This window comes from Schistocerca serialis, chromosome 9 (assembly GCF_023864345.2).
Source record: "Schistocerca serialis cubense isolate TAMUIC-IGC-003099 chromosome 9, iqSchSeri2.2, whole genome shotgun sequence".
Classification (NCBI taxonomy): Eukaryota; Metazoa; Arthropoda; class Insecta; order Orthoptera; family Acrididae; genus Schistocerca; species Schistocerca serialis.
The window spans coordinates 315,294,106-315,316,895 of NC_064646.1; positions in this window are offsets into that span (position 1 = coordinate 315,294,106).

The window sequence follows — 22,790 nt, forward strand, 5'->3', positions numbered from 1 at the left end:
ATACACGCATTGTAAACATCGTCACGAAAAATCAGCAGCAGTATCAACAGCTTTGTACAGAACTGAAGCAGTGTATTGGGAACCGTGCAGAAAGAGACGGAATCGGTAGTATCATCCGACATAGTGGCGGAAACAATCCAGAGGTAACCAAGTCAGTTATGCGATCTTCGGCGTCAGTTGCGGAAACTCAAAAAAGTCTTGAGATTCCATTAGTAGGTCGACGAGAGGTTGCGTTAGTATTTTCCGAATCGGAACAGAAGCAAACAGTAGGATAACGGTTGATACAGGTGAGCGAAGCAGGTAATGTGCATTTACAGCAGACAATGGTCCGAGAAGCGGTAACGGCGAGCATACCAATAGAACGGCAGCGTACCCTCCGAACGTACGCGAATGACGCAATAACAGAGCAACTTGCGGCCACACGTGCACCAAATTCTCAATTTACGATCTGTAGTACAACAGGTCATATACCGCAGGTCAATATGAAGCAAATACAAAGACATAACACTGATCTAATAACGGAAATTTTAAACGTATCTTTCAGTCCGATACACGAGGAACGGTACGGTTTAGATAACTGCACACCACTGCGTAGATGCGATGCTAGATGGGACTCAAATATCTCATCTCAGGATGCAAATGTGGTAGGACGAATAAAGGAAAATATGACGCACTTGAAGAGAGCGGAAAATGTTGCGAAAATACAAACACCTTATGGTGCAATAGAAAAATTTGACAATGATCACATTTTGACAGTCAGAAAATTCCAACACTACAAAGAAATCGGGAACGGCTTACATCCCGCATGTTTATACATCACTTCCAGATCGCTTTACCAGAGCATTGGCCACTTAGCCACAAACGTGACTTCATTTGTGGTCATACGGAAGGCGCAATAACGGAAACCATGAAAATAGTCGCAGCAAACTGTCAGTCGTATTAACAATAAAAGTCTACATTCTTGGAGCGATACTAGTCCACGGAAACGCAAAATAGGATAAAATATGAATTGTTACAGAAGGAGTCATTCGGAGTCATTCGATAATTAGGGAGAAAAGAATCCAGTTAGATTTTTTGAAGAAATTGTGAAAGAGAATCAGTGTTTAGACAATCCATACAGTGATGGGGAACTGATACGTATGTGCACAATGAAGTTACCCTTGCGTTATCAGAAATCGTTGGTTGGCAGAGCAGGAGATAATATACAGGCATTTAAAGCGATGTTAAGAGAACTTGAATTCATCTTCAGTGAATATGACGCGAAGAAACAACGTGCAGTGAGAGAAACCAATGGCAGGGGTAATAAGAGCAACTGATCGGCCTTTAAAAATGCTTATAATTGCAATAATAATGTTGGGAAAGGTAATCATTTTGAAAAGAATAGTAATCGCCCATGGAATAATAACAGCTTTGGTATTGGAAACTCACAGAGGTCAAACAATAATTATGGTTTTCGTGAGCCGGGGAACTACAATAATGGCTTTGGTCCCAGTAAGGGTTATGATAAGATAGGTAATAATATCATGTAAATTAGAGAAACTTGAAGATATAAAACAAGTAACAGAGACAAAAGTTTGCACAATATTGTATGAAACATGACGTCGTCAAGCACGATGCAGCGTTATTGCGGTCTGATCGACAGCAGAACTGAGTAGAGCTGTTAGGCGTGAGAGAAAGAGACACTGAGTGTGGATGCCTGGAAAGTCAGCTTTCGAGATGACGAAAGAAGGTGTCTTGGTGGAAACAACAGTCCAAGAGGATAATAGCTTTGTGGAAAAGTTTGGAGATTTACAACGAATCCTGGATACGGTCAATATGTATCGAGACGTGATCTATATTAATGTGAATGCCACATGCGATCTTTATAAAAACGGTTTTGCAAAAGTGTTAGGTACTTAGCACTTTCGTAGCAAACTGTTTAGAGCATCATCAGGAGAGATGATGGACCTCCGCTGAACCGGAATGGAGGCGAAAGTGTTAGGTACTTAGCACTTTTGTAGCAAACTGTTTAGAGGATCATCACGAGAGATGATGGATCTCCGCTGAACCGGAATGGAGGGGGACATGTTAAATCAAGGACGAACTAATGTTCAAATTCACCGGAAGAAGAACAGGCGCATTTCTGTAACTCAAAGTTCAGAGTTGCTGAAACCACCATACCATACGGAATTCAGCAACTGCGAAACATTCCCTGAACACTCATTGGAATAAGCATGAGAACGATGGAAGGATGTCCAACAGATCTTGATGAACAACCTGATGCAATAAAGGATACACAATGATTTGAAAGAAAACAGCATAAGAACGGATTATACAATAACGAAATTAAGCAGGTCTTAAAACCCAGTTCCTGGTCCAAGGGAGAACGAAGGCACAAGTGAGAAGACAGCAAGATGCAACAAGAACAAAAGATTCAACGCGGAAGATTTGGAAGAAAGAAGAGCCTGGACCAGAAGAAATCAAGTAACCTTTCTAAATCCCTTCCCTTACAAGACCATTGTTGCATTTATCTACCAACAAAGAATCCAATTTCAACTGTTCTACCAGTACATATGTCCAATATCCATTATGGGAAATTGCAACACTTTCGGATGTCACACCGAGAGATGGGAGATGACTACCCGGATGGAAAAAAGGAGACGAATTGACCTACGATGAATCGGCATAAAGATTCGAGGAACGACGGAGATAAGTTTCTATGCTGCTAAGAATAAATCTCTAATACAATTTCGCCATGGGCACATGCGGAATGGAACAAAAGCAACCAAGCATTCACGAACGATCATACCTTCAGCTACCTTTTTTCTCTGACGACCGCCATCCCATGCTCAGCGGAGACATGTTTGCCGACCGTCGTTAATGCTCAGAGGAGAAACGTCGGCCGACTGTCATTCCATGCTCAGCGTAGAAAAGTCGAGGCTCAAGAAAAGGAGAGTGACGACTTCGATGAACCACGATGAAGATATAGGAGAAAGGACTGTCTATGACAGACTCGTATCTAATTAAACTGAAAAAAATAAAAATTTTACGAAAAGGCGAAGTTTGTTGTTGTTTAAAAATATATAATTTTGGAAACATTTTTCGTGTAGGGAATAGATATTTGTTAACAATGCTTTTAAGTTTTTAATCTTGACATATGAATAAGATTTCCTTGTATTTCATATTTTTCAGCATGTCTAAGTTAAGAAAACCAAATGTTGATATCTTCTTTGGAAGCTAAGATTCTAATATGTAATGTGTTTGTTAAAATGTCGAGTGTAAAGAGGAAAATCGGTTTACCAATTCCATGACGTTAATTTAATATTTACAAAGTAGTTAGTAGGATTAGAAATTTAATATATTTGTAAAAGTCAACAAATAATTTAAAATTTTTGTTAAGTTATAATGCATAAGTTTAAGATTTTTGGGGCATTTAAATATGTTTGTGAATGGGATTATGCTTGTAAAGTAATGAGAAGGATACGGTTAAGTATAGGTTAAGTATAACATGAATCAAAGAAATATTGTAACAAATAAACTTTCCTCAATTATAATTGAGATGAAAGAAAAAAAAAAGATTGAGACTAGTCCACAAGTATTGAAAAAAGGGAGGATAATGTTCAATGAAGGTTTCCTCGACTTCGGTAGATCTCCATCATCAATTAACATAACTCTTAAAGTCGAAAGAGATCAGTCTCAAACTGAAAAATTGTAAGTGGTACAAATTTATCGAGAAGCTCTGATTTGTTTCAATTTAGAATTGAAACATAGACAACCATAAAATAGAAAGACAAGATTTCAGATTAGTTAAGTAATTATATTAAATCATAAAATTACACAGAACATGTAAAATTTTGGAAAAAAACATTACTTTAGTGCTCAAATCATTGGTATACATAAATTCAATTGCGCTGCAAAATAACGATAAGGAGACAAACAAAACCACTCTCTGATTATGCCATATTAAAATAGAAAGTTGACCAATAAAAATACGTCAATTGCTACAGTCAGGAGATTAAAACAATTTTGCACTGACTCAATAAATTTCCCAACCATTGACTGACCCAGCGCAAAATTGAACATGGAACGGGGAGGATTCTAACATTCTGCGTGGTGTCTGTTTGTTCTAAGTCGTGTCTCCCTACCACTTTCGCGCAACGACGCTCTGAGCGTGTGTTTTAGGGAATTGACTAGTTTGAACCTGGGACCTGTTGCTGGTAAGGAGACGCCAGACCACACATGACATGTAGAGTCCAGAAGAGTTCAGTGAGACTAGCGATGATATAACCAAATACTTAATGATTTCAGCGTCAGCTCCACTGCACTCCCTGCAAAAGAATCTTAATACTAACTAAATTTAGTGGAAGGGGTTCAAGGCTTTCCTATTTTTAGTTAGCTGGTAAAATAACGTCGAAAAAGCAGTAAGTTGACCATTGGAAATTTTATTCTACTCACAAAACATTGTTTATAAATTGCACTATTGATAAAGGGATACCACATCTTCACGGCTCCGTTTCCAACCGAATCAGCGGGCCAGAGAGGGGTGCAGCGTCATACTGACAAGTGGATTCCTACTGCTAAGTCCTTTGTGAAGTTTCATTTCGTTGCCCCCTCCGCCTGTGTATGCTCAACTTTTTTCGTTTGACAGTGTCACATTGTCTCTTTTTCGGAACGGCTGATCTTCTCCGCTCTCGAACACTGCCTTGGGCTACCTTCTCGTGGTAGCCTGTGTTATCTCTAAGATGAGCCTGGCGGACGCTCGCCCTCACATCGTGTGGCGAGGGGCACGCCGCAGGAGCTTTCATGGTTGCCGTCTTCTGGCTCCTGGCAGGCTGCCGCGATTCGTTAGACACCGTTTGCCAAACCACCTGGCATCTGCCCCAGCCGTAATGCACCTGGCTGCGAATGAGCTCGCTAAAACCTATGCGGAGGTGCGAGATACAGCGGGAACTCCAGCATACCGCGATGCATCTCAGAAGCAGCAACAGTCTCCCTCTTTTTTCAAACCTAAAGATAAGTACCTGAGTCGTTCTCTACGGTATCTACTGTATACTGCCTCATTTCTGGGCGATGCCTAATAGTATAAAGATTTTTTCTACGAGGTATATTTGAAAAGGTCGGTAGATGGTACCGTGGAACAAATAATAATCATAATGACAGTGTCGTACGGCGCTACGGCCGGTGCAAGTCTTTCAACTGGACGCCACCTCGGCAGCTTTCCTGCCCTTGAGCCAACTGCACCGATGTTCCCAGGCGGTCACCCATCTAGTAACAACCAGTCCCGACTTAGTATAACTTCGGCGACCACAGGTGAACCGGTGAATCCAACTTGGCCACGCCGTTAGTATGAATCAAATGAAATAGAAGACTGAAACAAAACATGTTTATAGCATCTGTCCAGTGGCTGGGTCTCGGACCTGCTCGCATATCTTTAACATGCACTCATGCACTTCGTCTTCATAAAGTTTCACCAGCACTTATTGTTCTCCAATTTTACTTTCGACTTTCGTGATTGCTCTTTCACTCTCTCGTAACTCACGGAGGAGATGGAAGGAGGGTGTGGCAGTCTACGAACCAGTAAGATGCATTTCATCTACAAGCATTTAAACCAAGACAGATAGCTTTGAAATACAGTATATGATCACAAGCGTCCAGACACCCCTATGTAAAGAGCAATTGACCACCAGATACCACGAGAGGCTGACACGCCGGTGTAAAAGGAGGCGGGGAACGTTGCGTTGTCTGCAGAGAAGCAGTAACAACGGAATGGGTCGATCTGGAGAGCTCAGGGACTTCGAACGTGGTTTGGTTTGGGAAATAAAGGGAGCAAACTACAGGCTCACCACTCTCTTTTTCCTGACGCAAACAAGGCTCGAGGCAAACCAAGACCCAAATTTAATTTTGGGAATTAAAAGGGGGTAAAAGGAATGGGGAACCACACTGAAATAGAAAACGAAAGAAACAAAAAAGGGGAAAACGTACACCACAAGGAAAAGTAGAGGAAGGTATTAAAACCATAGAGCACATGGTGTGGGCTGTCTCAGGAAAGGAATAAAAGAGGATGAGCCAGTCACTGTGCAACAGACGAAACTATCCAGCGAAAAAAGACAAAGCAAGATGAAAACACATAGGGAAAAAACGATCAACAAGGCAGACAAAATGCACAGAAAAGATGACAGAAAGTGAATCAGAGGGAGGGGGGAGGCCTTGGAGAGAAGGCCACACACCCACCCTTAGATGGTACGATAAAACCCCCCTCACGAATAAAACATAAAACTGAATCTGCTGTTGAGGCATTGTCACCCAACACCGTAGACAGGGTGCTGGTAACGTTAAAAGTCCGCCGCAGAGTGGCTAAAACTGGGCAGTCATTGATGTCACCTGAGTAACAAATTCCTCAGGAACACTAAAACCGTTCTAAAGCTACCCAAGTTGACTGTTCTTTATGTGACTGTGAAAAGGAATGGTACATGAGGTCTGCCTGCAGAATGTGCGTAGGGAGAAAGACTGGGGTTCAGTGGTCGAATAGTTACTCATAAGCCACACATTTCCCCCGTAAATGGTAAGAGACTCTTGTAGTGGTGTAAAGAGCCACGCTGGTCATCGGGGCTTAGTTAAAAAAAATTGGTCAAATGGCTCTGAGCACTATGGGACTTAACCTCTGAGGTCATCAGTCCCCTAGAACTTAGAACTGCGTACACCTAACTAACCTAAGGACATCACACACATCCATGCCCGAGGCAGGATTCGAACCTGCGACCGTAGCGGTCGCGCGGTTCCAGACTGTAGCGCCTAGAACCGCTCGGCCACTCAAGCCGGCGGGCTCAGTTCGAACCAGAACTAATCGCTGAAGACATTTCTATTCCGGCAATGAGATACGAGGGTGAAGGCGTGTCTAGAGACACCGCTAACAGTGGTAGAACACCAACCTGAATGTCACACGCCATACAGCTCGATGACGAGGACTGCTGGCCCGACGTGCCATTTCTTTTCCTTTACGCCTTATGAAAACTGTAGTGTAAAGTTTGGTTTTATTACTTTATCGCACTTTTACTCCTACCCTGAGTCAAATTTCAAGATATGTATGTCATGATCTGATTAGCTCCAGTGCTGTCGTCCGGGGCACCCTTCCATCGCAACAGTACATAGATGTTTTGTTGCCCTTAATGACAAGCCATCCTGGGCTTAAATTTCAGCAAGATAATGCCTGCCCACGCACGGCGAGTTTCTGCCGCTTGTTTTCGTGCTTGCCAACCCCTACCTTGGTCAGTAAGGTCACCGAATTTCTCCCCAATTGAGAACGTTTGGAGCACTGTCGGCCCGGTTCTCCAGGCATCTTCAAATTTTTACCAGTCGGACATAATTTGGCGCAATACTACTCAGGAGGACATCCAACAACTCTACCAGTCAATGCCAAGCCGAATACCTGGTTGCGTGAGGACCAGATTTGGACCATCGTGTTATTGACTTGCTAAATTTGGGAACCACTGATTTCCATCCTATTCAGATAATTCACTTGTCTTGCAACGTTTTTTCTTTTTTCTTATTGTTTATGTAATCTTGTATGTAGCACCCACATTTACCACGTGGTTAATGCAGGTCATGACACATTTCCATTTTTGTGAGAAAATCTCCACCAGGATTTCAGCTGCTATCATCCGTCTTTTACTCGGAACCAGTCAAATAATACTGCACTTCTCCTGGTGTGGCGCTTGAGGAAGGACTCGTGTCTACTATTCCCGCTACACTGTTGCCCTGGTCAATGTCGTCAGCACTGATTCTACAGTCATTATGCTATATGCAACTAAACTGATGTGCAAAACTTAAGGACTGAAATAGCTTCCACATGATGTGTCACCGCCTGTGCAAAACTTAAGGACTGAAATAACTTCCACATGATGTGTCACTGCCAAGTAACATACCTCGATGAAAATTGGGCTGTACATACCAGAACATCCACAGTATTGTGCAAGAGGTAACTGAAAAAGGTACGCCCTGATACTAGTGACACTCGCAAAAACAATAATTATAAAGAAGTCACCGCCATTTATGACGGCCTCCTGGACATTACAAAAGGTGGGACATGGTTCTTAATAGTGTGTGTGTGTGTATGTGATCACCGCAGACGGAAATGCATGCTCTGAAACCTGCTCCTACGCTGGCAGCAAGGTTGCTAAGAAGTTCTTATGATAGGCTGTTCCATTCTTCCAACGGTCACTGGTGCATGTGGGCGTGCAGCAGTACGTCTCCCCAACACGTCGCACTCTTGCTTCTGGGATTGGCCAGACCATTCGTCGAGTATACTCTCATTCCAAGAGCTCCTCAACTTGCATTGTCCAATACGGTAGTGCACTCATATCCACAAAAATGAAGTCGAGGCTGAAAGTATCCGTGAGGAGAGGCATGTGGGAAAGGAATACTGTGTCACAAGAACGTCGATCCGTGAGAGCACCGTGTTCAAAGATTTGGAGCTCACTACGCCCTTGCTACGTCATGCTTCGCTACACCATAACGCCCTGACCATCTAGACGATCATGTTCGTGAATGTTCCTGGGTACATAATGTGTTCGTATCTCTCGCCATATGAGGATGCGTTCAGAATCACTACTCAGACAGCGTCTACAATTGATTTACACCAACGCCACCTAGAGAGAAGGCCTGTGCGCTGAGCAGCTCGCCTGCCAAGAGTAGTCATACAAGTTCCATCTATCCAACAGCAGCTTATACTGGCAGGCACTTCTAGAAACGCTTTTCTCTGGCTACATATTATATTTCTAGTGCCGTACATCGCTACTTCAACAATATTTCTCTTATATTAATTATTTCACACGCTAATACATTAAAACTTACCTGTTTTTACACTGCACATCCAAAACTTCTAACGGGATTGATGGCTTCATTAGGCCTATACATGTGTTTTTAACTACACACAAATTAGCATATTTAATAATGAAAACATCAGGATCTTTCCATGTGAAATCCATCAATACAAAATTTGATTTAACATTGATAATTCGGATTTTCCATATTTCATTTTATTCTATCAACTTGATTAAAAATCCAAAATTGTATATTTTTGTGCTTTTTATTTTAGAGTTTTTAATTTTTAAAATGACGAAAATTATGCCATTTTTGTCTTCCTTTGAAACCTTAAAAAGGCCACAATCCCAAAACCATTTGGGTTACAGAGCTTACATTTTTACCACTTTACTCAGTTTCTTCTAAGGTTTAAAGATGTGTTCTGTAAATGAATAATAAAACAACCTCTTTAAACACATGACGTGGAAAACGCTGAAGCCCATAATCATTCACCCTTGTTCCATATCAGGCTTCAATTTCATTGAAAGCAAACAATTAAAATCGAACAGGAAATAAAAACAAGTGAGTAAATATTAGTGTTCTGCTCATAATCCAACAGAAATTGGCGTTTAGTGTCCTGTAACTTCTGTGAATTCAGCGACAACATAGAAAATCAAAATTTCAATAGACACACTTTATGAATGGTATTTAGCTTAAATTTCCCCTTACAGAATTTAAGGTACAGTAATGGCGCTAATAACAATAATAATACAATACTCTCACAAGATTAACACAGTAAGTGCCAGGGGATGTGTAAATTTAAGGTTATGGCTCACATTGTTTACTTTATACTACAGTATAATCGTAAATGAACTTAAATGACTGACCTTTGTTGTTTTGCTGATTGTTAAATTTTCCCTTGGGATAGACCGTTTTCATTTTTCAAATAATTTTTCTTCCTTTGGAAATGAAAAACTTGCACTTTTGGTCCCATCGGGTAATTGCCTTTACACTCGGTCACACAACATCTGTACAGAATTTTGTCTGTTACTAACACAAATTCGAACTGTGCATCACATAAACAACGTTAGAAACGTTCTAAAACAGTTACGTTGTGCTACATTCATGTACTCCCATGCTCAGCACAACGTTATAAGACATTTGTAGCTTCCTTTTGTTCTAACTACCCTTGGATACCCGTCATGCTGTTCGCAGGGAGCGCTCAGGCCTTCTGTCTAGGTGGCGTTGTTTATACTCGTCTCACTTCATCCTTCTTCCAGATTCCCGATGATTCTTACCCCTCGGACGTCATCCACATTAAGTCTCTGGGACATGTTGAAACGAAGAACACCACCACAGTGCACCGTTAACTGCTCGCTTCAACCGCCTGCGGGGGCGGCCTCATCTGGTGCTATAGTAACGCTGACCTCACGGGATGTAAGATCCTACTTTCTGAGCATGACTTGGAGACCTATGGAAACGTCCTCTCCACTTTCATTCATTTCCGTCATCCAGTTATGTTGCTTTATCTATCTCGTCCTTAAGTTTTGCAGAGCAGTGTATGTCTATGTTCAGTTGGTACGATGCTCACATGACATTCAAGCCAGTGATTCGATCTTTCTCAGATTTCGTAACATGACGATAAGATAAAGGTATACGTCCTCTGGGCATACAGCGTTGCAGTGTCCAACTGAAAAGTCCCATTAACGTTAGACACAACTGACAGCTTTGGTTTAAACACATCACATTTCAACTGTAGCAAACGTTTTTCTGTACTGCAAATATAGAAAATTAACTCGCAGAAGGATGAAATTTTTATCAACGTACTGGACAGGCATGGAAGTACTAGAGAATCAATACAGTTGCGTTTTGTCAAGCTGTTCATGGTGTAACATTTTCCGTGAATGTATGCATGTTTTAATATGCAGGTTTCTCTTTGGTACTGGGCCACTGAAAACGGCCATGAGCCCTGATACCTGTCCGGCATAATACATTTTATATATTCTACTACGCAGCTGATGTTGACGTTTCAGTGCTTATAAAGTACCTCTCGTTGTTTATTTTAGAAATAGCAAGTCTCCATCAGCAATGCTCAAATCCACAACTCCCGTGAGTGTACACTATATGATCAAAAATAGCCGGACACTAGTATCTAACTCGGAGTTGACCACTAAACCTCACGAGACGTGGACCTGCCAGAACAAAAGGAGGAGGGGGGGGGGGGAGAGACAGTGTTACACTGTCAACAGAGAAGCAGTAACAACAGAATGGGTCTGTCACTTGAACTCGGTGACTTCGAACGTTGAGTAATCATTGGATTATCATATATGTCTCACCCCATGTACAACTGCACATGCTGACTTTTGGTGATGTGATTGTGAAGTGAAAAAGCGAAGGAATATCTACAGCTAAACCAAGACCAGGTAAACACCATCTCTTGACGGATAGGAATCCTCTAGCACTGTGGAGCGTGGTTGTAAAAGTCGCATGAAAGCAATGGAATGAATTTCTCGTGAATTCCACAGCTGTGCCAGCAGTCCAGGCGCCACAGTAACTGTGAGTAGCGAGTACAGACTGGGGTACGATGGCCGAGTACCTGCTCATAAGCCACATATTTCTGTAGTCAGTGCCAAGCGATGCTTGAACTGCTGAGAGTGATGGCACTGGGTACTGGGTCACTAGAAAGGAATGAATTTGTGTGATGGATGACACTACATCCTGTGCCAATCCGATGTAATGGTTTGAGTTTGGCTAATGCATGGAATACGTCACCTGCAATCACGTGTACTGCCGACTGTGAAATACGGAGCAGAATGGCTTTACGGTATGGGAGTGTTTCTCGTGGTTTGGGTGAGGCCCCCTTATGGTACTCGAGAAAACGCTAAATGCAGGAGGCTGTGAACACACTTTTACAGCATTGAGTACTGCTTACGATAGGGAAAAAGAGTTCGAAGACGATGATTGTTTCTATCAGCATGACAACGTATCTTATCATAAAGCAGCTGCTGTGAGGCAATATTATGTGGACAACAACATTCCTAAAATTGACTGACCTGTCCAAAGACCCGACCTGATCCTAATGGTACACCTTTAGGATGAAATGAAACGTCGGTTTCCCTCCGGAATCCAACAGCCAACATCATAGTTGTCCATGATTATAGGTCAAGGGCTTCATGTTTTGCATGAGGTGTTTTCAGCTTTAAAAATAACAAACAAAAACTCTGAATCATGTTTAGAAATTATTGTTCAGTGCAAAAGCCATAACGAGAATGTGGTGCACTGAAATATCTCGCTGCGCACAAAACAGCACAGCTCCATCTTAAAAAATATGCTCAACCGTAGCTGTCAAAGTGTCTGCTCGCTACACCCGTCCTACGTCATCGCAATACTCCCCGCACAATCACGCACATTTAGCTGAGATTGCTTCTTTTATTCATGTGGTTTGCGACTTCATTGCCATGGCGTCAGATTTACGGCATGTCTCACGAATCAACCTAAATTCAGTAAAATTTTAATCTACCCTGCGTGACAAAAGTCATGGAATAGAGATATGCACATATCCAGATCGCGGAAGTATAGTGTGCTGTCATTTGTACTCAGGTGATTCGTGTGAAAAGGTTTCCGACATGATTGTGGCTGCAAGATGGAAAGTAATGGACTTGTATGGGATATTCAACTTCGGAAATCGTAAAGAAAATCAATATTCCGTGATCCACAGTGTCAAGAGTGTGCTGAGAATACAAAATTTCATACGTTTCCTCTCACCACGAACAACGCACAGGCCGACGGCGTTCACTTTTTTTTTGTCTTCAGTCTTCTGACTGGTTTAATGCAGCCAGCCACGAATTACTCTCCCGTGCTAACCTCTTCATCTCAGAGTAGCACTTGCAACCTACACCCTCAATTATTTGCTGGATGTATTCCAATCTCTGTCTTCCTCTACAGTTTTTGCGCTCTACAGTTCCCTCTAGTACAATAGAAGCCATTCCTTTATGTCCTAACAGATGTCCTACCATCCTGTCCCTTCTCCTTATCAATGTTTTCAACATATTCTTTTCCTCTCCGATTCTGCGCAGAGCCTCCTCATTCCTTACCTTATCAGTCCACCTAATTTTCAGCGTTCGTCTGTAGCAGCACATCTCAAATTCTTCGATTCTTTTCTGTTCCGGTTTCCCTACAGTCCATGTTTCACTACCATACAATGCTGTACTACAGACGTACATTCTCAGAAATTTCTTCCTCAAATTAAGGCCGATATTTTATATTGGTAGATTTCTCTTGGACAGGAATGCCCTTTTGGCCATTGCTAGTCTGCTTTTGATGTCCTTTTTGCTCCGTCCATCATTGGTTATTTTACTGCCCAGGTAGCAGAATTCTCTAACTTCATCTACTTCGTCACCATCAATCTTGATGTTAAGTTTCTTGCCGCTCTCATGCCACCTATCCGCTTTCTCCTCTGCATTTAACAACGGAATTCCCGTTGCACTCTTAATGCTATCACCCTTGCTTTTAATGTCACCGAAGGTTGTTTTGACTTTCCTGTATGCTGTGTCTGTCCTTCCTACAGTCCTTTCTTCTTCGATGTCTTCACATTTTCCCTACACCCATTTCATCTTAGCTTCCCTGCACTTCCTATTTATTTCATTCCTCAGCGACTTTTATTTCTCTATTCTTGAGTTTCCCGAAACAAAAAGAAGCGACAGATTGATAGGACATTTGTTAAGACATCAGGGAATAACTTCCGTGGTGGTAGAGGTAGCTACGGAGAGTAAGAACTGCTGAGAAAGGAAGAAATCGGAATTCTTTTCCTGTGTTGTTATTTCATACCCTCTCGACTATGTGGATGGGAGGGGGGGTGTATTGGGGGGGGGGGGGTGCTGTCAGCGATACAGTCAAAGCATTCTTCAACCAGTAGACAATATTCACTAACACAAAACAAGGAGACGTATTTAATATGAATTTTAACTTTGTTTAAAAGATGATGTTAATGATACAATGTAAGAAATAGTTCTGTTTTGAGGAATACTTTAAAAACAATGAAAAATATGGACCGATAACACAGTTAAAGCACTTAAAAAGTACCTGAAGAAACACTGAACACTTGAAAAACACTGAACACGATAGAAGAGAGATTTGCTATTAAAAACGGAGCATGTACACTTTCACTAAAAGTGGATAAAAACCTGCCCTGGGATGGAACATCGCTGATGAAAAGAAAGGTGGGTATGGAGGAAATAATGTAGTGGTGGTCATGACGACTGAGAGCAGGTAAGAGGTGCTGTTGAGATAGGGGCGGCTGTGGGGGACAAGGAGAGATGAGGAGCTGGCACTGGGATCTATAAACTCGAAAGGAAATTCGGGTGGGGAGTACAGGGAAGGGGAAGAGGAGGAGGTGTGGTAGCGGGAGAGGACGAGGAGGTAGTCCATAGTGGAGGTGAAAAGGCGGGATGGATTCAGAAACGGTAGGATGGGTATGTGTCGGGTCAGACTTTCTAATATCGTACCGGCCCTCCTTTTGCCCGGGGTAGCGCAGCAGTTCGAGGTGGCAAGTCGTTGGAAATCCCCTGCAGAATCATTAAGCTATGGTGCCTCTATAGCCGTCCATAATTGCGGAAGTGTTGTTGGTGCAGGATTTTGTGCACGTACTGTCCTCTCCACTATGTCCCATATATGTTCGACGGAATTCACGTCGGGAGATCCGGGTGGCCAAATATTTCACTCGAAATGTCCAGAATGTTCTTCAGACCAATCGCGAACAACTGTGGCCTGGTGACATGGGTTATTGTCATCCATAAGAATTCCATCGTTATTTAAGAACATGAAGTCCATGAATAGCTGCAAATGGTCTTCAGGAAGCCAAACATAACCATTTCTAGTCAATGATCGGTTCAGCTGGACCAAAGGACCCAGTCCATTCTCTGCAAACTCAGTCCACACCACTATGCAGCCACCACCAGCTTGCACAGTCCTTGTTGACAACTTGGGTCCATTGCTTCGTAGGGTCTGCGCCACACTGGGTCTCTGACGTCAACGCTTACCTACTGAAATCAGGATTCATCAGACATGGCCACGGTTTTCTGTCATCTAGGGTTCAGCCGATATAGTCACGAGCCCAGGAGAGGTGCTGCAAGCGATGTCGGGCTGTTAGCAAAGGCACTCGTTCGGTTGTCTGCTGTCATATCCACTAAGGCCAGATCTCGCCGCAGTGCGCTAACGTTCGTCATACGACCCACATTAATTTTTGAGGTTATTTCACGGAGTGTTATGTGTATGTTAGCACTAACAGCTCAATACAAACACCTCTGTTTCCCGTCGTTAGGTGAAGGCTTTACACCTCTGATCTAGGGGAGCCGGCACGGTAGCTCAGCGTGTCCGGTCAGAGGGGTAGCTGCCCTCTGTAATTAAAAATATTGAGTTAATGGATCAACGACGAACTGAAATGGGTGTCTTGCGAAATCCGCCCCGAGCAGATGCAACGAACGAAAACGAACATAATGAGGTTACAAAAAAAGGGGGCGGGCTGCGTCTTTCATTCATAATCAAAACATCTTCTGCCCCGGGTTCGAATCTCGCCGGTGCTTAAATTTTTATTAATAATCTGCACTGGCGGCCGGAGACTTCCGGCATAAGAAGTCACCCTTCATTCAACCAATTGCCTTGTCAAAGAGAGCGGAGGAGCGGACAGAGGTTCCTAGGGGTGGGAAACTCCCATAAAGGCGGAAGAATCAGCAATGATCAACGGCATGAGGATTCAGAAACCAATGGAAACCACTGCATTAAAGATACGTAACGTGCATGTGCAGGAAGTGTCATAATGATCTTCTGCCTGTCGGTTAAATTTCGCGTCTGTAGGACGTCATCTTCGTGGTGCAGCAATTTTAATAGCCAGTAGTGTAATAGCAAATTTGGTCCAGACGACCCATAACATTCTTACTTTCAGTCAAAACCGTTTTTGCAACAGTTATGCTGTACAATACTGAAAACAGAACCGAAAGTTGTAAAGTGACTGTCAACTACACGCGAGTTATACGCTAAGAAGTTTGAGACGTTACGATAATTACTATTTTTCAGTGTACCCTACATTACACAGTCACAACCGAGTTGAAAAGAAAAGAAGTTTCGCAAATTCTTTGTTATAAGTGCACTATACATTGGCCAATACTTACGAAACACATCCATACATTTAGGGGAAATGGTGTACATTTCATGTATTCAGACTGCCATTACATACTGAATTTCTAGTGTAGTGACATCTATACTATACCTATTGAATCCAGTGCCTATTAGATATTAATGTTATATTAAATCATTTTTCAAAGGTTTGAATTGTTTTTTTTTGTCTGAATTATTTACCATTCACGTTTTACTTCCGTGGAAGGCTACACATGCGTCTAATACATTCAGAAAAGACTGCCTAACACTTTCATTTATATTCGACTTTAACAAATGTGTTTTTTTCACAAATGTTTTTTCTGATGTTGGCAGTCTGAATTTTACATCCTTTCTACGTTTCGGTCATCGTCGGTTGCTTTTCTGCTCAATTAGTAAAGCCCATCGACTGTTCTAGCGTCTCATTTCCTAATCTAATTCTATAAGATCGAGAGAGGAGTGCAGTGGTTAGCACACTGGACTCGCATTCGGGAGGACGATGGTTCAAACCCGCGTTCGTCCATCCAGACTTACACTCCTGGAAATGGAAAAAAGAACACATTGACACCGGTGTGTCAGACCCACCATACTTGCTCCGGACACTGCGAGAGGGCTGTACAAGCAATGACCACACGCACGGCACAGCGGACACACCAGGAACCGCGGTGTTGGCCGTCGAATGGCGCTAGCTGCGCAGCATTTGTGCACCGCCGCCGTCAGTGTCAGCCAGTTTGCCGTGGCATACGGAGCTCCATCGCAGTCTTTAACACTGGTAGCATGCCGCGACAGCGTGGACGTGAACCGTATGTGCAGTTGACGGACTTTGAGCGAGGGCGTATAGTGGGCATGCGGGAGGCCGGGTGGACATACCGTCGAATTGCTCAACACGTGGGGCGTGAGGTCTCCACAGTACATCGATGTTGTCGCCAGTGGTCGGCGGAAGGTGCACGTGCCCGTCGACCAGGGACCGGACCGCAGCGACGCACGGATGCACGCCAAGACCGTAGGATCCTACGCAGTGCCGTAGGGGACCGCACCGCCCCTTCCCAGCAAATTAGGGACACTGTTGCTCCTGGTGTATCGGCGAGGACCATTCGCAACCGTCTCCATGAAGCTGGGCTACGGTCCCGCACACCGTTAGGCCGTCATCCGCTCACGCCCCAACATCGTGCAGCCCGCCTCCAGTGGTGTCGCGACAGGCGTGAATGGAGGGACGAATGGAGACGTGTCGTCTTCAGCGATGAGAGTCGCTTCTGCCTTGGTGCCAATGATGGTCGTATGCGTGTTTGGCGCCGTGCAGGTGAGCGCCACAATCAGGACTGCATACGACCGAGGCACACAGGGCCAACACCCGGCATCATGGTGTGGGGAGTGATCTCCTACACTGGCCGTACACCACTGGTGATCGTCGAGGGGACACTGAACAGTGCACGGTACATCCAAACCGTCATCGAACCCATCGTTCTACCATTCCTAGACCGGCAAGGGAACTTGCTGTTCCAACAGGACAATGCACGTCCGCATGTATCCCGTGCCACCCAACGTGCTCTAGAAGGTGTAAGTCAACTACCCTGGCCAGCAAGATCTCCGGATCTGTCCCCCATTGAGCATGTTTGGGACTGGATGAAGCGTCGTCTCACGCGGTCTGCACGTCCAGCACGAACGCTGGTCCAACTGAGGCGCCAGGTGGAAATGGCATGGCGAGTCGCTCCACAGGACTACATCCAGCATCTCTACGATCGTCTCCATGGGAGAATAGCAGCCTGCATTGCTGCGAAAGGTGGATATACACTGTACTAGTGCCGACATTGTGCATGCTCTGTTGCCTGTGTCTATGTGCCTGTGGTTCTGTCAGTGTGATCATGTGATGTATCTGACCCCAGGAATGTGTCAATAAAGTTTCCCCTTCCTGGAACAATGAATTCACGGTGTTCTTATTTCAATTTCCAGGAGTGTAGATTTTACGTGATTTCCCTAAGTCGTTTCAGGCAAACGCCAGGGTGGTCCCTTTGAAAGGGCATTGCCGATAACATTTCTCATCCGCGCTTGAGCTCCCTCTCTAATGACAGCGATGTCGGCGTTAAATCCGATCTCCCTTCTTTCTTCCTTCTGTATCTATCAGCATTATCTGATTTAATTCAACTGCATTACATTACTCTTGTTTTATTTTTGTTAATATTCACCTTATATCTCCTTATCAATAGACTATCCATTTCGTTAAAAGTTATCATAGCGATATGTTATGTAGAAGTAGACACTATATACAGTGCTGCATATCGTAACCACGGATCACGACACAATCTTCAGCTCTTCAGCTTTTCTTCACAGTAAAACACGCAGTCTATTCAATACATCAAGCTCCATTCGTGTTCTTTCCATGCATTGATCACACTCTTCTGTACTGTCTGCAAATTGTCGATGGGCTGGGCACTCACCAAAGCATGTAAATGCCCCATAGCCAAAAATCCAAAAGATTCAGGCCTGGTGCACGGGTAGGCCAACTAGGCCATGCTATCAGAGCTCTTCAACCAATCCATAGCGCACGAAACGTTGCAGTGAGCTACTCTCAAATGATCCGTAGAAAATGGGGCGGTGCCCTGTCGTGGAGAACCCACAATTCAAAATGGTTCAAATGGCTCTGAGCACTATGGAACTTCACTTCTGAGGTCATCAGTCCCCTGGAACTTAGAACTACTTAAACCTAACTAGCCTAAGGACATCACACATATCCACGCCCGAGGCAGGATTCGAACTTGCGACCGTAGCTGTCGCGCGGTTCCAGACTGTAGCGCCTAGAACCGCTCGGCCACTCCGTCCGGCGAACCCACAGTCATTAGATTTCTGCAAGAGTACCGTTCTCCAATAGCACTTGTAGTTTGTTCCGTAGTAATCAGTACTACACAAAACCTGTTAATCTGTTTGGTAAATAGTATGTTCCTATGAGTCAGTCACCAAACAGTTCCTGCCCATACGATGATACTGAAGAGATGCTGATACCTCACCTCCAGGATTGCTCGAGAATTTGCATCGGTCCGCACGTGGGTATTGTGGTGATTTATTGTTAAGTGCAACACTAAAATGGCCTTGACCAACGAATGCTACAAATTACTCGTCAGAAGGATAAGAGGCCATGTGTCATCAGGTATGCCAGTTGGCATATAATTACAGCGAATTTTGTTCTCCTTTTGACCAGTACTGCCTATTTTTTTTAAAAAAACGATAGCCTGTTGTAGGTTCCAATTCACCCTGCCGAGCAGACACGTCATAGGGTTTCTTTCGGGACAGTTCTGTCTGTTAGATGGGCCGGTGAAACACGCACTCATCATTATTTTCCAGTAAGCAAAATCTGCTAGGGCAGAGAGGAAATAGTGGGGAACAATCCAAAACAGTGGAAACAGTGCGGAGACGTGTCGTATATCTGTTTTAAGGAAAGAAACAGCCCTCTCGCTGCTTAAGACTACCGATGACTCAACTCCTGGGACAAACACCAATGGAACCATCACGGTTCATTACGTGCCTTGACATCTACCAGGAGGAATGAATGATGAAGACCATCAACGAGGTTCTACAGAGACTTAGTGAAGTGAGCACGTAATTATTCTCCTGTGTAAGAATATTGTTCTGGAAACAATGACCTAGGCGGTGAGTAAGACATTCCTCTGGATTATCCGTTCTTCCAGCAATGCTAATCCAGCGATACAGACGGGAGAGCTTTCCCGAAGTTTGGCAGATCGCAGGTAATGCACTGAGGCAATAGTGTTGGTGGTTCGTGAGTAGTGGCTGGGCAGCTCAGTTAGTAAGAACATCGCATCAGAAGGCAAAGGTTCCCGTTTAGAGCCCTGGCGCTACACAAATTTCTAATCAAATTTCAAGTTCCATCATTCCAACAGCTGCTGGAAATACATGGTAAGAGAAACATCTGAGACGAGGTATTAATTTCTGCATTACACGTGTCGCCCATTACATCGTGGTATCAGTAGTTCATTAGCCCATGGAAATCGATGGTTTAAAAACGTGTGTCTTTCAAGTACATACTGCGATATCGACGACATTTCATCGAACGTACCGGCGCCGTTCACAGCTCTACAGCAAACGGCATTTTACATTAACCTGCCAGCGCGCCATCGGTTGAGCTACCTCTTCCATTGGTCGCTGTTCTCTTGTGGTAAGTGCGACGCATACACGCCACCAGAGGACTCCATCCACATAATTTCACTGCTTAGAACTTCGATTGGACTGAGCGCCTGTGTTTCTAAGCGGCCTAATTCAGAGCTTCCGCCATATTCCGTGCATCTACACTATGTGCTCAAAAGCATTCGGACATCTGGCTAAAAATGACTTACAGGTTCGTGGCACCCTCTATCGGTAACGCTAGAATTCAATATAGTGTTGGCCCACCATTAGCCTTGATCACAGCTTCCACTCTCCCAGGCATACGTTCAATCAGGTGCTGCCCATTCTTCACGGAGTGTTGCACTGAGGAGAGTTATCGATGCCGGTCGGTGAGACCTGGCACGAGGTCGGCGTTTCAAAACATCCCAAAGGTGAAACTTCCTGGCAGATTAAAACTGTGTGCCCGACCGAGACTCGAAGTCTGGACTTTTGCCTTTCGCGGGCAAGTGCTCTACCATCTGAGCTACCAAAGCACGACTCACGCCCGGCTCTCACAGCTTTACTTCTGCCAGTATCTCGTCTCCTACCTTCCAAACTTTACAGAAGCTCTCCTGAGAACCATGCAGAACTAGCACTCCTGAAAGAAAGGATATTGCGGAGACATGGCTTAGCCACAGCCTGGGGGTGTTTCCACAATGAGATTTTCACTCTGCGCTGATATGAAACTTCCTGGCAGATTAAAACTGTGTGCCCGACCGAGACTCGAACTCGGGACCTTTGCCTTTCGCGGGCAACTGCTCCACCATCTGAGCTACCAAAGCACGACTCACGCCCGAGTTCGAGTCTCGGTTGGACACACAGTTTTAATCTGCCAGGAAGTTTCATATCAGCGCACACTCCGCTGCAGAGTGAAAATATCATTCTGGAAACATCCCCTAGGCTGTGGCTAAGCCATGTCTCCGCAATATCCTTTCTTTCAGGAGTGCTAGTTCTGCATGGTTCGCCGGAGAGCTTCTGTAAAGTTTGGAAGATAGGAGACGAGATACTGGCAGAAGTAAAGCTGTGAGTGCCGGGAGTGAGTCGTGCTTTGCTAGCTCAGATGGTAGAGCACTTGCCCGCGAAAGACAAAGGTCCTGAATTCGAGTCTCGGTCGGGCACACAGTTTTAATCTGCCAGGAAGTTTCATATCAGCGCACACTCCGCTGCAGAGTGAAAATCTCATTCTGGAAACATCCCCCAGGCTGTGGCTAAGCCATGTCTCCGCAATATCCTTTCTTTCAGGAGTGCTAGTTCTGTATGGTTCGCAGGAGAGCTTCTGTAAAATTTGGAAGGTAGGAGACGAGATACAGACAGAAGTAAAGCTGTGAGTGCCGGGCGTGAGTCGTGCTTTGGTAGCTCAGATGGTAGAGCACTTGCCTGCGAAAGGCAAAGGTCCCGAATTCGAGTCTCGGTCGGGCACACAGTTTTAATCTGCCAGGAAGTTTCATATCAGCGCACACTCCTCTGCAGAGTGAAAATCTCATTCTGGAAACTCCCCCAGGCTGTGGCTAAGCCATGTCTCCGCAATATCCTTTCTTTCAGGAGTGCTAGTTCTGCATGGTTTGCAGGAGAGCTTCTGTAAAGTTTGGAAGGTAGGAGACGAGATACAGGCAGAAGTAAAGCTGTGAGTGCCGGGCGTGAGTCGTGCTTTGGTAGCTCAGATGGTAGAGCACTTTCCCGCGAAACGCAAAGGTCCCGAGTTCGAGTCTCGGTCGGGCACACAGTTTTAATCTGCCAGGAAGCTTCATATCAGCGCACACTCCGCTGCAGAGTGAAAATCTCATTCTGGCATCCCAAAGGTGATCTATAGCATTCAGGTCAGGACTCTGTGCAGGCCAGTCCATTAAAGGGATGTTATTGTCATGTAACCACTCCGCCACAGTCTGTGCGTTACGAACAGGTGCTCAACCGTGTTGAAAGATGCAATTGCCATCACGGGATTGCTGTTCAACAGTTGGAAGCCAGAAGGTTATTGAAACATCAATGTATGCCTGTGCTATGATAGTGCCATGCAAAAGAATAAGAGGTGCAAGCTCCCTCCATGAAAACCACGACCACACCATAGCACCACCGCCTCCCAATTTTACTCTTGGCACTACACACGCTGGCAGATTACATACCCACATCCTGCCATCGGATCGCCACATTGCGTAGCGTGATTTATCACTCCACACAATATTTTTCCACTGCTCAACCGTCCAATGTTTACGCTCCTTACACCAAGCGAGGCGTCGTTCGGCATTTGCCGGCGTGATGTATGGCTTATGAGCAGCCGCTCGACCATGGAAACCAAGTTTTCTCACCTCCCACCTAATTGTCTTAGAACTGGCAGTGGATCCTGATGCAGTTTGGAATTCCTGTGTGATGGTCTGGATAGATGTCTGCCTATTACACATTACGACCCTTTCAACAGTCGGCGGTCTGTGCCAGTCAACAGACGAGGTCGGTGTGTACTCTTTTGTGCTATACATGTCCCTTCACGTTTCCACTTCACCATCACATCGGAAACAGTGGACCTAGGGATGTTTAGCAGTGTGGAAATCTCGTGTACAGCCGTGTGACACAAGTGACACCCAATCATCTGACCACATTCGAAGTCCGTGAGTTCCGTGGTGGGCCCCATTCTGCTCTCTCACCATGTCTAATGACTACTGAGGTCGCTGATTTGGAGTACCTGGCAGTAGGTGGCAGCACAATGCACCTAACATAAA